This window comes from Neofelis nebulosa, chromosome 11 (assembly GCF_028018385.1).
Source record: "Neofelis nebulosa isolate mNeoNeb1 chromosome 11, mNeoNeb1.pri, whole genome shotgun sequence".
In the NCBI taxonomy this organism is placed as follows: domain Eukaryota; kingdom Metazoa; phylum Chordata; class Mammalia; order Carnivora; family Felidae; genus Neofelis; species Neofelis nebulosa.
In genome coordinates this window covers 50,445,817-50,458,798 of record NC_080792.1, presented here as the reverse complement: position 1 = coordinate 50,458,798, position 12,982 = coordinate 50,445,817, and the positions used below count along the sequence as shown (strand labels likewise).

Here is a 12,982-nt window from a genome sequence, read left to right as displayed (position 1 = left end):
TTGAATTGTTGGAAAATTTGGGCATATACATACTTATGCTTCTTGCTAATACAGTTTAATGAAATGACTGAACACTAGCACATAGATAGTTGTCCAATTCATGTTTGCTGAACCTAACTGAAGAAGCACTGTATCATCCTATAATTTTGGATTAGAATAAAAGCTGTATAAGAGTTTAGTTTGTGGGAGGTTGAATGCAGATGTATCTTTCTTCAGTGTCATTTGGCTCCTAGGGGAAAATTAAATCTTGATTAAATATGAAAGGCATTAGTCATATAATAAAATAACAGGTTACTGGAAATTTTATGTGACTGGCAAATTTTGTCTCTCTAAAAACCAACCAAAAAACAAATTTTTGTTTTAACCCTTATTGTTGAAGTGTGTCTAAGGGGAATTATTCCACTTTCCTGCTCTAGGAGACCATTTCTGGCATAAGCTAGTCTAGGCCTGAGATTGTGATACATGATATCAGGGACCTGGGCCCCTTCTGTCTTTTGCTCCTCTATGTGTGGCTGTCATTCCTGAAGATGCCTCCTGGTCCAAGAAAGCTGACTTCTTGGGGTGCCTGGCTGGCTCAGTTAGAACAGCATGTAACTCATGGTCTTGGGGTCATGCGTTTGAACCCCACGTTGGATGTAGACATTACTTAAATAAATAAACTTTTAAAAAGTGGGGGGTGGGATGCCTGGGTGGCTCAGCGTCTGACTCTTGATTTGAGCTTAGGTCATGATCCCAGGGTCATGGGATTGAGTCGGGATTGTGTCGGGATTCGTACTGAGCATGGAGCCTGCTTAAGTTTCTCATTCTCTCTCTCTCTCCTTCTACTCCTTTCCCCTGCTCGTGCTCTCTCTGTCTGTCTGTCTGTCTCTCTAAAAATAAAACTAAAAAAAAAAAAGTTCCCCTAAAAATATGTTTCCTTAAAAAAAAAAGGGGGGGTGCACCTGGGTGGCTCAGTCAGTTGAGCATCCGACTTTGGCTTAGGTCATGATCTTGCAGTTTGTGGGTTTGAGTCCCATGTTGGGCTCTGTGCTGACAGCTCGGAGCCTGGAGCCTGCTTCAGATTCTGTGTCTCCTCTGTCTTTATCTCTCTCTCTCTGCCCCTCCCCCACTCATGCTCTGTCTCTCTCTCAAAAATAAATAAACATTAAAAAAAAAAAAAAAGATAGTTGCCTGCTTGAGCTCCTACTACCTTGTCCACAATCCTGCCACATTCTCGGTAGTAATTTTATTTTATTTTTCTATAAAAGTGAAGCAGATTCTTAACTGTAGAGAACAAACCGTTACCAGAGAGGAGGGGAGTAGGGGGATGAGTGAAATAGGTGAAAGGGATTAGGGAGTGCCCTTGTGATGAGCACAGGGTGATGTATGGAAGTGTTGAATCACTATAATATAACATTGTATGTTAACTATACTGGAATTAATATTTTAAAAATAATAAAATAAAATAACAATATACTATTTTTTAAAGGTGAGTGTGCTGGTTAATCATGTAGTTTAGTGAGTAAACCAAGTTGCTTTTCATTAAATGTCATATTAATTTTGTTTATATTTGTTAACACTGTAGTTAATCATTAATAAAAATCATCTTTTAATCTGATATAATAGATCCCCCAAAAACAGTAATAGAAGAATAAGACAGCTACTACCTTCTGAAAATGACTTGTGTTCTCTTTGATGTGGACCTCGGATATATGAAACTGATCATGAAACAAGTTCTTCCCCTTTAGAAACTTTCCCTAGCAGTAAAATAGGGGTATTTAACCCCCCTGTTGTTTCTTCTTCCTCTTTCTCTAAATGTGCTCTCATTTCCCATTTGGCACATGTAGCCTTTTGGCAGATGTCTGCTCTTCTTTTTTTCTTTTTTCACCTCTCTGTCTCATACTTAAAGACAGGTCTAGCCACAAAATCCATTGAGCCATTCGGCTTATGGAGTAAATAATGGAATTTTGCACAATTGTTAAAAATTAGAATTTATAGTAGGTGTCATAGGATTCCTTTGGTAAGGAAGTAGAAATAAAAGAATACCTTATTAAAAACCCACTGGAAAATATTATTTTTCTAAGGTTTCAATCTATTCTTAAATTCCCTTCTGGAGGGTCCAGGTGTTAGTGACATAGGATAAACAAAAGGCCTTCAGACACATGATTCTACAAATTCACACACACAGAAACAGGGCAACACTTCCTTTACCACCCCTATCCTAATTAATGGCATGGCATTTACTCAAGTACTCCAACTAGAAACTTCCCTGTTATCGAAGGCTTTTCCTCCCCTCTCACATCCCATGTCCAGTGTGTCACTAAACCCTGCCAATTCGGGAACCTGCAAAAGTTGAATAAATGACATCGCAGCTCTACTGTCCTTTTAGTTCCTCATTGCCTCTTGCCAGACCATTTTAATCATCCCCTTCTAAGCGCTATGACATTTGATTCCTTTTCCTGTTCCTAGTCCCGTGTCTTCCATTTGGTTCCATGAATTGTCTTTTTGAAAAACAAATTCTATCATGTTACTCTTTTACCTAAAATCTTTAAAAACTCCTCTTTATATGGGGAAAAAATTTTTAAAACCTAATCGCCTTTCTTAATGTCACTTCACTCTATAATCTAACTTCCTGCCATTCTGCCTTCATGCGTTCTAAGACTCAGACACACACACAAAGTGACACCTACTTCTTTGGCCCCACTGTTTTCTTTATGTGGAATGTCTTCAACACTACCTTGTCTCTGTCATGCAAACTCCCCCTCATGTTTTAAGTCCTAAGTGCCACTCCCACCTAGGCTTCATGTATGTTCTCTGTTGCACCACGTGTTCTCTATTACACCGTGTATGTTTTATATTATACCACGTATACTCTCTATTATATCATGTCTGTTCTTTATTACATCATGTTTATTCTCTGTTGCACCATGTGTATTCTCTGTTGTACTATATGCTCCCTGTTCTCTGTTATACCATGTATGTTCTCTATTACACTATGTACGCCCTCTGTTGTACTATGTGTGTTCTCTATTACACTACGTTCTCCATTGCACTGGAATGCTCTCTATTACATCATGTATATTCTCTGTTACACTATGTATATTCTCTGTTGCATTGTGTATGTTCTCTATTACACCGTTCATGTTCCCTATTACACTACATGTTCTCTATTATACTGTACTCTATTGCACCATGTGTGCTCTGTATTACAGTGTATGTAGGTTGTCATATAAGGCCCTCTGAGGTATTAACCTCTTTTTTTTTAATATAATTTATTGTCAAGTTGGTTTCCATACAACACCCAATGCTCATCTCCACAAGTGCCCTCCTCAATGAACTGTGAATTTCTAAATTATAGTCTTATTCACAAATGTATCCTCAGCATGTAGCAATGCTTGGCAACTACAGGAACAAAATAGATATTCATTGAACTGAATAGAAATAAAAATAAATACAGAATGTGCTTTGTGTATCCCAGTAAGACCCCAACTTGAAGACAGTGTAAAGGTAACCAGGAAGCCAGGTGGTGAAGCTGAGCTGGATGAGGCAGAATGAGGCACACGCAGGCCTGCAATAGTTCAAATAGAGTTCAGAGAAATTGTCTGTTTCCAGCCCCTGTGTCACCTTGGCCTGCTGTTCTTTGCTTGTTCTGCTTAATTTACTCATTCTTTTTTCTCAGTCATTCAGAAGTGACCATTTAGCTCAATTTACTGGGCCTACTCCTTTCTTAGCACCAAAATCTGGTAGTGTGTGTGTGTGTGTGTGTGTGTGTGTGTGTGGTGATAAACTCCCAGAAATAGAGCTGAATGTACCTACTAAGAGAGTTGCATGAATGAGGGGGGAAGGGGGGAATAGGGAATGAATAATCTGTTGGTATGTACTGAGTGTTTGCCAAATGCCAGGATTTACATTTAATCCTTACAATACCTTATAATATATAGGCACCATTATTATCTCCACTTTACAGATGAAGTAACTGAAGCAAAGAGAGACTGAATCATATGCACCCATGGAAGCAGGGGAGCTAGAATCCAGTAAATGCCTGTCTTAATCCAGAGTCAGTTCTGTGAACACAATTAGTGTTAAATATTTATGATGGACCACATTACAACTGATCCTTGTCTTACAAAGATATCTCTGAAGGGCAAAAGAATGAAATGTTTGGTTTCCCCTGTGTTTTTGTGAGTACTGGTAGGGTTTGTTTTATTTTGTTTTGGGCTTTTTTTTTTTAAATGTAATTTTTTAGAGCAATTTTAGGTTCATAGCAAAATTAAGAGGAAGGTACGGAGATTTCCCATGTACATTGGTAGGTTTTTCTCATCAAGGATTTAACTCTGGGGATCATTATAGGCAAGAGAGAATTCCTCATGAACTTGGACTTAGTCTCAAGGTCCCCTTCTCAGGTATTATGCACCTGGCCTTGGGCAGAACTAATAGCCTGTTAATCAATTTCCATTCTAACTAACTAGTAAGTGTTTATTTATCTTGACAAGATGCTATATGATGTATGATAGACAAACAAAAATGATAAGGACTGGTTCTTGCCACCCACCCTGCTCTGTCCCAGTACACACACAATCCTGTTGGGAAGACAAGCCATTCACAAAAGAACTGTCAACCAACAATGTGGAGCTCTTGGTGATGTGAGCCCTGGTCAGATTTCTGGGTCCTTAGCTGGTGAGGGAATGCTTCAAAGTCCCTTCTGAGCTGTATGTCTGAGTTCCCCATCTGGCCCTCTTCCTGTGTTACTTTTACTACCAGTTCATTCTCAATTGATTTCCAGCTTCTCTAAATTCAAACTCTATGATATTCTGCATTCAAACTGGTTAGTGTCCCTCATTATCCACAAAGATTTTCCTAGGTCTTTACCCTGGATCTAATTCTTTTCCCCTAAATCTTCAAAGGGGTAATCAATCCTGAATATAACTCTGCAATTTAAGAAAAACCATTTTAAGCTGCTCATTGCAAAACACGTGGGTCCTGGCTGTGGACCAGCCATCAGTCGTTCTCCTTGGCCGGAGGAGGCAGGTCAGCTGGAGAAGACGCCCCATGATAGGTCAGGCAGCAACAGTCTGTCCTTCTAAAGATACAAAGGGAAGCACCAGTGAGCTGGGGCTGGCCTCAGTGTTTGGGGATTGGAAGCATAAACAAATATTTTCACAGGGTGCGTCCAGAACTGAGTAGTCAAGGTCATTGTGGTGCAAACAGAACACATGGTGTCAGTGTGTCCTAGTGTCTGGGCTCAAGTGGCCTTTCTTGGCAGCATCTATAAAGAACACAGAGCATACTGTAACCTCTACTGTTGATATTGGGTGTGCTTTTACCAGAGCTTAGTGAGATTTCTAGATTTGTTTCCATTTCATATAGATTACTTTGCAAGTGGAGCCAGGCTTGCATTTTCTGTGGATTGGGCCTTTGCTCAGTGTGCTTTGCTCCTCCACTTGAAACTGACCTACAGTGCTCTTCCAGTTCCTTCCTTCCACCCAAGGAAGTAGCAGGTCCTCACAAGGAGTCTCAAATGGCCTTCCATTTTCTTTCACGGATGGGGGTGAGAGCACCTGAATATACCAGAATCTCTCTTTGAAAAAAAAAACTTTACTATGATGAATCTGAAAAAATAATTTTAAGGGAGTATTGGTACCACTTTCTTCTTTGACACATCTCATTTTTCTTGATGGTAACATAATGCAATTTTGTTTGTTTGTTTGTTTGTTTTCCTAAATAGCCATGATGTAGGTGAGAAGTACTGAATGACTGTTAAGATAAAGTTTCAGATGTTTCTTGTTTTTTAATGGGAATGTCCATCTATATACAGTATAGTGTATAACACTTTCTAATATACCATATATACTGTTTCATGACTTTGAGAATATTCTTTTTTTCTGAATAGGCACCAGGACAACTTATCTGCAAAGTTTAAATCAGTGCCTTGTCATTAGCAAACTTCACTTACTAGTTTTAGTCAAGTCTAAGCTGCACAATGGTTGAATTGGTGACTATTATATTTGTTTAACTGCTGTAAAGTAAGTTTGCAACAATAGATGCTTGCACTTAAATAGCCTGCAGAGCATCAGGGCCCTATCAATCATGCAGAGATTTCCCTCCTGCTGTCTCTTCTGATGGACAATTCTGCTGATGTGGATATTCAAAAAGAAGGGATCAGGAAGAACAGATGATGGATAAAGACAATCTTCTGTCTTGAGAGGAAATCGGAGAAATCCTTTTAAGGAATTTCTTTGTCATGGTGTCAGAAGATTAATTATGCTCGTGTGAGAACAGCTTTCTCATTGGGTGAAAAGAGACATTATCCTTCTGACTTGTGACAGAAGATTTTTTTTTAAGGAAGAGAGTCAAAGATTTCAGAGTATCTGAAATCTTCTTATTCTGTTGTTTTCTAAGCATCCTCCAGGACCATTGGATTACATCCATGACATTGTGGTGTTCAACAAGTAATTAATGAATCAAGAATTTTTGTTTCAAGTTTTAAGTAATTCCTCCTGCTGTTCCTCATGCAAATCTCTTCAGAGGTCTTAATAACCAAGACTGTACATCAGATTTTAAAATCACATCATAATAGTATAGGTGATAACTTATTACTAGCCAGGAGTGGTAGCTTATTACAGTCATATGGAAGAAGAGACACTGCAGTGCAACCCAAAACTTGTACACACAATTGATTAACACAATTTTTAACAAGGCAAATATAATTGGAAAAGGCATCCTTTAAAAAATTCAACCCTTAATTGTATAATTTAATCTAGTTGTAAATAGTGATAATATTTAAAATATTTACATTCCTTGGAACTTCTTTGAGCATAACAAATGAGTATTCAGAAAAACCTTCGAAAGTTAGAGGCAAAATACATTGCCTAAAGCATAACAATAGTAAAGTTTTTCCATATGACTTTATTTTCCATGTAACTGAAGGCTCAAAAAAAAATCAGTTATTTCATTGAAAGATTTTTCTAAAATACATTACTTAGTATTCTGCCTTTTATTTATTTTTTATTTTTTATTTTTTTTCAATATATGAAATTTATTGTCAAAGGTTTCCATGTATTCTGCCTTTTAAATAGCACATATTTGCTGACTCAGGGTCCTAATTATAAAGATCTGCTTTTGGGGTTCACTGAATTACAGTGTTGCCTGCAGTGACTATGGAAGTATTTAGTATAGGGTCATTTGCCTCTATAATATCCTGAGTATTTAGTACATATGTGTGTGTGTGTGTGTGTGTGTGTGTGTGTGTATGTGCGTGTCTGTCTACTTTTGTAGATATGGAGTCTCTTCTCTTTAGGTGAGTTATCACTTCTCCCTGGAACCAGTGTGTCATGTTGCTGGTAAACTGCTGTTTTATGTTATACTTGAGGGTGAGTCTGCACCTACAATACAAATTAGTTACATTTCTTTCTTTATTTCACTGTGAAAGTTTATTTTCCTCTTATTTCTAGGTGCCTGACTGGTTCAAGGATAGGTAGTTGAGGTTTCCCACAAATCTGATGTCTGGAAGGTGGCTTTACTGTGTATACACACACACACACACACACACGCACACAAATGCACGTATAAATGTGTTCATTTACTAATTGTATCAAATGTTAATACTCTGTTCAATGTATTATTTTAGTGATTCTGTGAATACTGAATCTTTTACATCCCAGCATGCTTTTACATCTAAGCCTTGAGAATAGACTTGTAGTAACAACTCCACTCTAGACACCTCTTCCCTACCTTTCCTGGTCTCTAACACTACTGCTATGAAATGGTAGCTACATCCTGGTTTTAAATAAAAATAAACTATTAGATTGCATGAAAAAATCTTCAAACTGAGCATTAAATATTAGCTGATGTTAGCAATTGTAATTTTTGCAGTAACTATAGTAGTTGAAGGGCCAGATTCAGATCTTTGTGGAGAGTTCATAGCAAAGACCAAATGAGTAAGTGAGTCTTACTTTAACTCACACTTGATAGTGATACTTAGAAGAACAGATTTAAGTTCAAAATTTAGGATTCTTGAGTTTCACACAGTATCTAGAATTTGATACATTACCAATTCTATTTTTGGTTGTTTTTAAAGATGATAAACTAAAGTGATAAACAGAAAGTATTTAAGAAACAATCCCAGGAAATAGAAGTCCAGAAGTAGGTCAATCCCTTTTCTCCTTCATTTACAAAGAGGGACCATTTGCATTTTGTCTTACTCAAAGAAAAAATCATCCCATTATGCCACTCTTGCATTTTAGCAGGATGAGTTTATCTTTGAGAGGGCTTTAATTAAAACTGGAGGTAATACTTCTTGATGACATAGGGCACTTAAAGAAAAAAAGTTTACTAATTAATAAAAAATATAGCCAGTTATAGAAAATGTTTCTCTCTTTGTCTTTCTGACCCTGCTGTTAAAGGAGAACAATCAATTTATCACCACCAGCTGCATGGATTCAATGGAAAGGAACTTGAGGTTTTCTTCTTCCTAAACCCTTGCTGAATTGTTCTGGCAGTACATAAAAGTGGGTCATTTGTACCTAAAGTACTTTACCAATGCTCCATTAATCTCAGTGATGGTGTTCTCTTTTTTCCTGCAAGAAGCAGGATGAGAGGATATTATGGAGGAGGAAGAGGAGTTAAGCATTTTTTTTAGTGGATGTGTAAATGAAGAGGGAAAAGCCATTTAATATTTTGTAGCCTGTTTTTTTCCTTTTTGCTAATGAATACATGATCAAAATATCAATGATTGTTTTGTGGTATATTTTATATTATTTTTATGGCATTTAATACCTTCAGGATTAAGAGGAATGTTTAACAATTTGTGAAAAAGATAGTGTTTGTCTTTGGATATATACCAAGAAGATCTTCAGTTGAGAAACAAATGATGTGTCAGACCAAAATAATGTGAAAAGAAAGATGAATCAAGGACAAAAGATGTTTTCCTTCAGTTATTTTGTTTTAAATGTAAAAGTTCTATCATTGTGCTGCCTAATCACAATGATTAAAATGGAAAGTAAACTAACCTAAGACTTGAAGTTTTCTCAGCTGCTAAATGAATTTTATAAGGGCCTTGATTACAGTCTATACTGTGCTTTGTATTTCTTAAAATAATTTCTGTAATAAATTGTTTTCTATCTAAACATTAAGAGAATGCTAGATGGGCAAGTCTGCATTGACCTTCCCTGTTGGTCTTGTCTGTTGATTGGCAGGTTTCAAAGGTTAAACTAGCTACAGATGAAATGTAATCATTACTGACTTGGTTCCTTTCCAGATCCCTCTGGAAACTGCAGTAAGCCAATTTTGTTCATTCATAAAGAAGAAAGAAAAGTAATTCCCTGAGTAGTTTGGAATGGGAAGCAGCCGCTGTCTCCTTCCTTCTTACTTAAATAAACAAGCTAAATGGAAAAATAAACTTTACTTTTTCACATCTGGTATAAAGCTTCCTCTTTTGTTGAAAGTTCACATGCTCCCTTTGCTATGCTTGGTCATGTGAATCAGGTGTCTTCCTTCCTTCTGTAAAGTGACTTGTCTAACTATAATAAGGAAAGACCCTGACCGATTTTAACAGCCCAAGAACATCATTATATGAAAACAAACAAAGCCCTCATATTGAGAATGATATCAGATGATGTTTGACCCAGCCTCCCATATATCTGTTAGTAGTAAAGAAACAATAGGACCTTATGCCAGTAATACAGCAGAAAACTTGAATAAGCAAACAAAGTCTGCTGGGTCTTCCTTACATCAAGTCAGATTATACTTATTTGCGTGTGAGCTCTTCTTAATGTGACTAATTTTTCACTTTTCCTTTATGGCATACACTGACTTTGAAAACGCAGAGAAGGATGTCACAGACAGCCATACGATGATTCTGAGGCACACTGGCATTTACTAACCACCAGCATACCACTAATCGTCAAAATTTACCTTTGCAGACTCCCCATATGTCTTTCTATCCTTACCTCCACCTTTCTATGCTCCTGTGTCATTTTCTCAGAACTCCCCTCCATTCTGACATCTCTTCCCTAGTGAACTACTTTAATAATTGTACTTAATAATATTACAATTTTTCTGTTTAACTTTTCTGTGAAATGGGAGCATGATTTGCAGTCTTCTTTACCCCAGGATTCACAGGCTTGATGCCTCTTATTACAGAGTTGAACATTCTAAATGTTCTTCTAATACACATTTGTCATGTAACACAGAATCCAATTACCATTAAAGCTTGGTTAGAAGCTTTTTGGGAAGGGGGGAGTGGAATGTAAAACCTAGAGAAGTTAGGTTTAACAGTTAAAAACCTAGTTGATAAGCAATGTTCCATTTTTTTAGATGCTTTCATTCCCTGCTAGGGCCGGCCTCAGAGGAAGAGGTAAAGGTCAAATGCCACAGGCATCTAAACAGTGGTGGAGGCGTACACAGTACTCATCCCAATAACAAGTTGCTGTTGTCGTGGCAAAATGGGCTTTCTAACTCTCTTGTGCTTTTAGGTACCTTCTTTGAGCATAACCAGAGTGGCAGGGGGCTTAGTAGGAATCATCATTGGTTTGTTTCCACTTTCCAAAGGAAGAGATTGAAGCAGAGAGTAGTCAAGGAGCCAGTCCTAGGATCAGACAGTGAGGTTTCTTTCTTTTCTTTTTAATATGTATGGCTAATTGTTATAAATAAGCATCCCATTTAACAATCATACACAGTTTTGATCCCTTCCCCCTCTTTTTTCCAAATAAGTGATTTTCAAACTGTAATGTCATAGAATCATCTGGGGCTCGCATTGTCTATTTGCTAAATCTAGCAACACTTTCTGGGGTATTCAAAATGCAGATTCCTGAGTCCTTATCTAGAATTAGTGACTCGTAAATCTCTGAGAGAGAGGATAAGGAATCTCCATGGTGAGTACCATTCGTCAAGTGATTCAGATGCAGTCCTTGAACTAGACTTTGTGAGAAACACTGATGTAAATGATGCGAAACTGTAACAGTGTCTCAGTGGGCACCTTGGTTTCATCAAGAAAAATCAGTAGTAATTCCAGCCAGATTTTCTGTTTAGTTACATTCAGGTCAAATATAACCCATGCTATAGCAGTTGCTGAAACAAATGGGAACTTCCATTCCATTCTTCCTCACGATGTCCTGATTTATCATTCAGCACTTTCTACCACCACCACCATTACTATTCAACTAGCAGTGACTTTAAAAAGAGCCTCTCTGAACACCCAAATTGGCAGGACTGACCCACTCCATCTCTCCTGAATGTTGACTATCTGCATCCATAGCTCTGGTGACTTGTTTCTTCATGCAGATTTTTTTAGGGTTCTTCTTAGTTTATTCACTTTTTATCCCCAAATAAAGAGCACTTTGTCTTTCAATTTACATGCCATCGGTTCATATATCTCAACTCCATTAGTTAGGAATTTCCTTATATTTTGATTCTCAACAAAGATTTTTCTAGGTAGGTAATAGAATGAAAAGTAATAAGAGAGAGTGAAGATCATATCCTTGGGTGAAAAGTTGTCATTCTGGTTTAAGCTGTAAATTTCTCTTAGAAAATTTTAAGTTAAAGAAATGCAAATAGTAAAGTCAGAATATGATTGTATATAATCAGACTGGAATGAGTTAAGAATCCCATTTTCTTTCAGTCTGGCTTCCGTAGTAGGCCAGGAATGACTTTAAAAATTTATTTTCAAACCTAAACAATGGATATCATTCTGACCTCAGAAGTCTCTAAGTAGGATATTTACAGTCTGTGTATGTAAACTCATGTTCAACCAACCTGACATTTGTTACTCCTCTCATGAGTTTTATTTTATTTTATTTTTAAATGTTTTTTAACGTTTATTTTTGAGACAGGGAGAGACAGCATGAACGGGGGAGGGTCAGAGCAAGAGGGAGACACAGAATCTGAAACAGGCTCCAGGCTCTGAGCTGTCAGCACAGAGCCTGACGTGGGCTCGAACTCACAGACCATGAGATCATGACCTGAGCCGAAGTCGGATGCTTAACCGACTGAGCCACCCAGGCGCCCCATCATGAGTTTTAATTAACAATCTTGATTACAGTTTAGACCATTTCACATATTCTTTTCTGTTACTGCAGAGAACATAATGTGACTTAGCTTGAAAAATACATATGTAGGGTTTAAAGGATGTAGGTCTGGGTAACAGCAGTGCTAACTTTCTCAAATAAGTCACTCAATCTTTTGTTGTCTGTATTCTCATAATGAATACAACGTATATCTCAAGATGTTATTGTGAGGATTAAAGGAAGTAAAAGTGTATAAAAGTAAAACTCATAGTTCTGAGGTACTTTAATTTTGGCTAATTTAGATATTGGTTGCATCTAATGACAATTAGGAAAGCTTTCTCAACCTTAGACTAAAATAATATTCTTAGGTCTGTTATTTTCATAAGTTTTTTTTTTTGACCAACTTAATATAATCACATTCTTATAAAGATCTAGCACCCAGGACATTATAATTATTTTTCACTTTCATTCTTTCTTTTTTTACCATAAAGGATACTTTATTGATAAACACTAAGGGCAGTTTCTCTCTCTGGCAGTTACCCTACCAAGTGGTATGGTTTTGTTTGATTGTATTTTTTTTGCTTCATTTACTTACTTCTAAGATCCCTCCCAGTTCAGCCCATGCTCCACATCCCTATCCACAGACATTGATGATATAGGAATATGATGTGATCTCCACCACCACAGCCCCTCACATAGTAGCCCAATAGAAAAAAAAGTTGGTTCTGGTGTCAGAGGACATGCATTTGAGTACTTTGCTACTTCTGAGTGTGGTAATCTTACAAAGATTAACTGAGATAATATACATGAAAGAACACTCTGTAAAAGCATAATTCTTCCTGTGGTTAGGGATTTATATAAGGAAGAGTATTAACATTTATTGTATGTCTAATACATGCCAGGTGCTCTGCATACACCATCTACTACTATAACCTGATGAGGTAGGAAATCTTATTCTCATTTTATAGATAATAACTAGCCTCAAGCCACATGATTGCAAA

The 12,982-nt window shown here is 37.2% G+C and overlaps 1 protein-coding gene across 5 annotated transcripts in view; it reads left to right on the top strand.

Moving 5' to 3' along the window:
- The window catches only part of GREB1L (GREB1 like retinoic acid receptor coactivator), a 280,943-nt gene that overhangs the window by 89,430 nt on the left and 178,531 nt on the right, over positions 1–12,982 (top strand). The gene's annotated exons all lie outside the window — the stretch shown is intronic.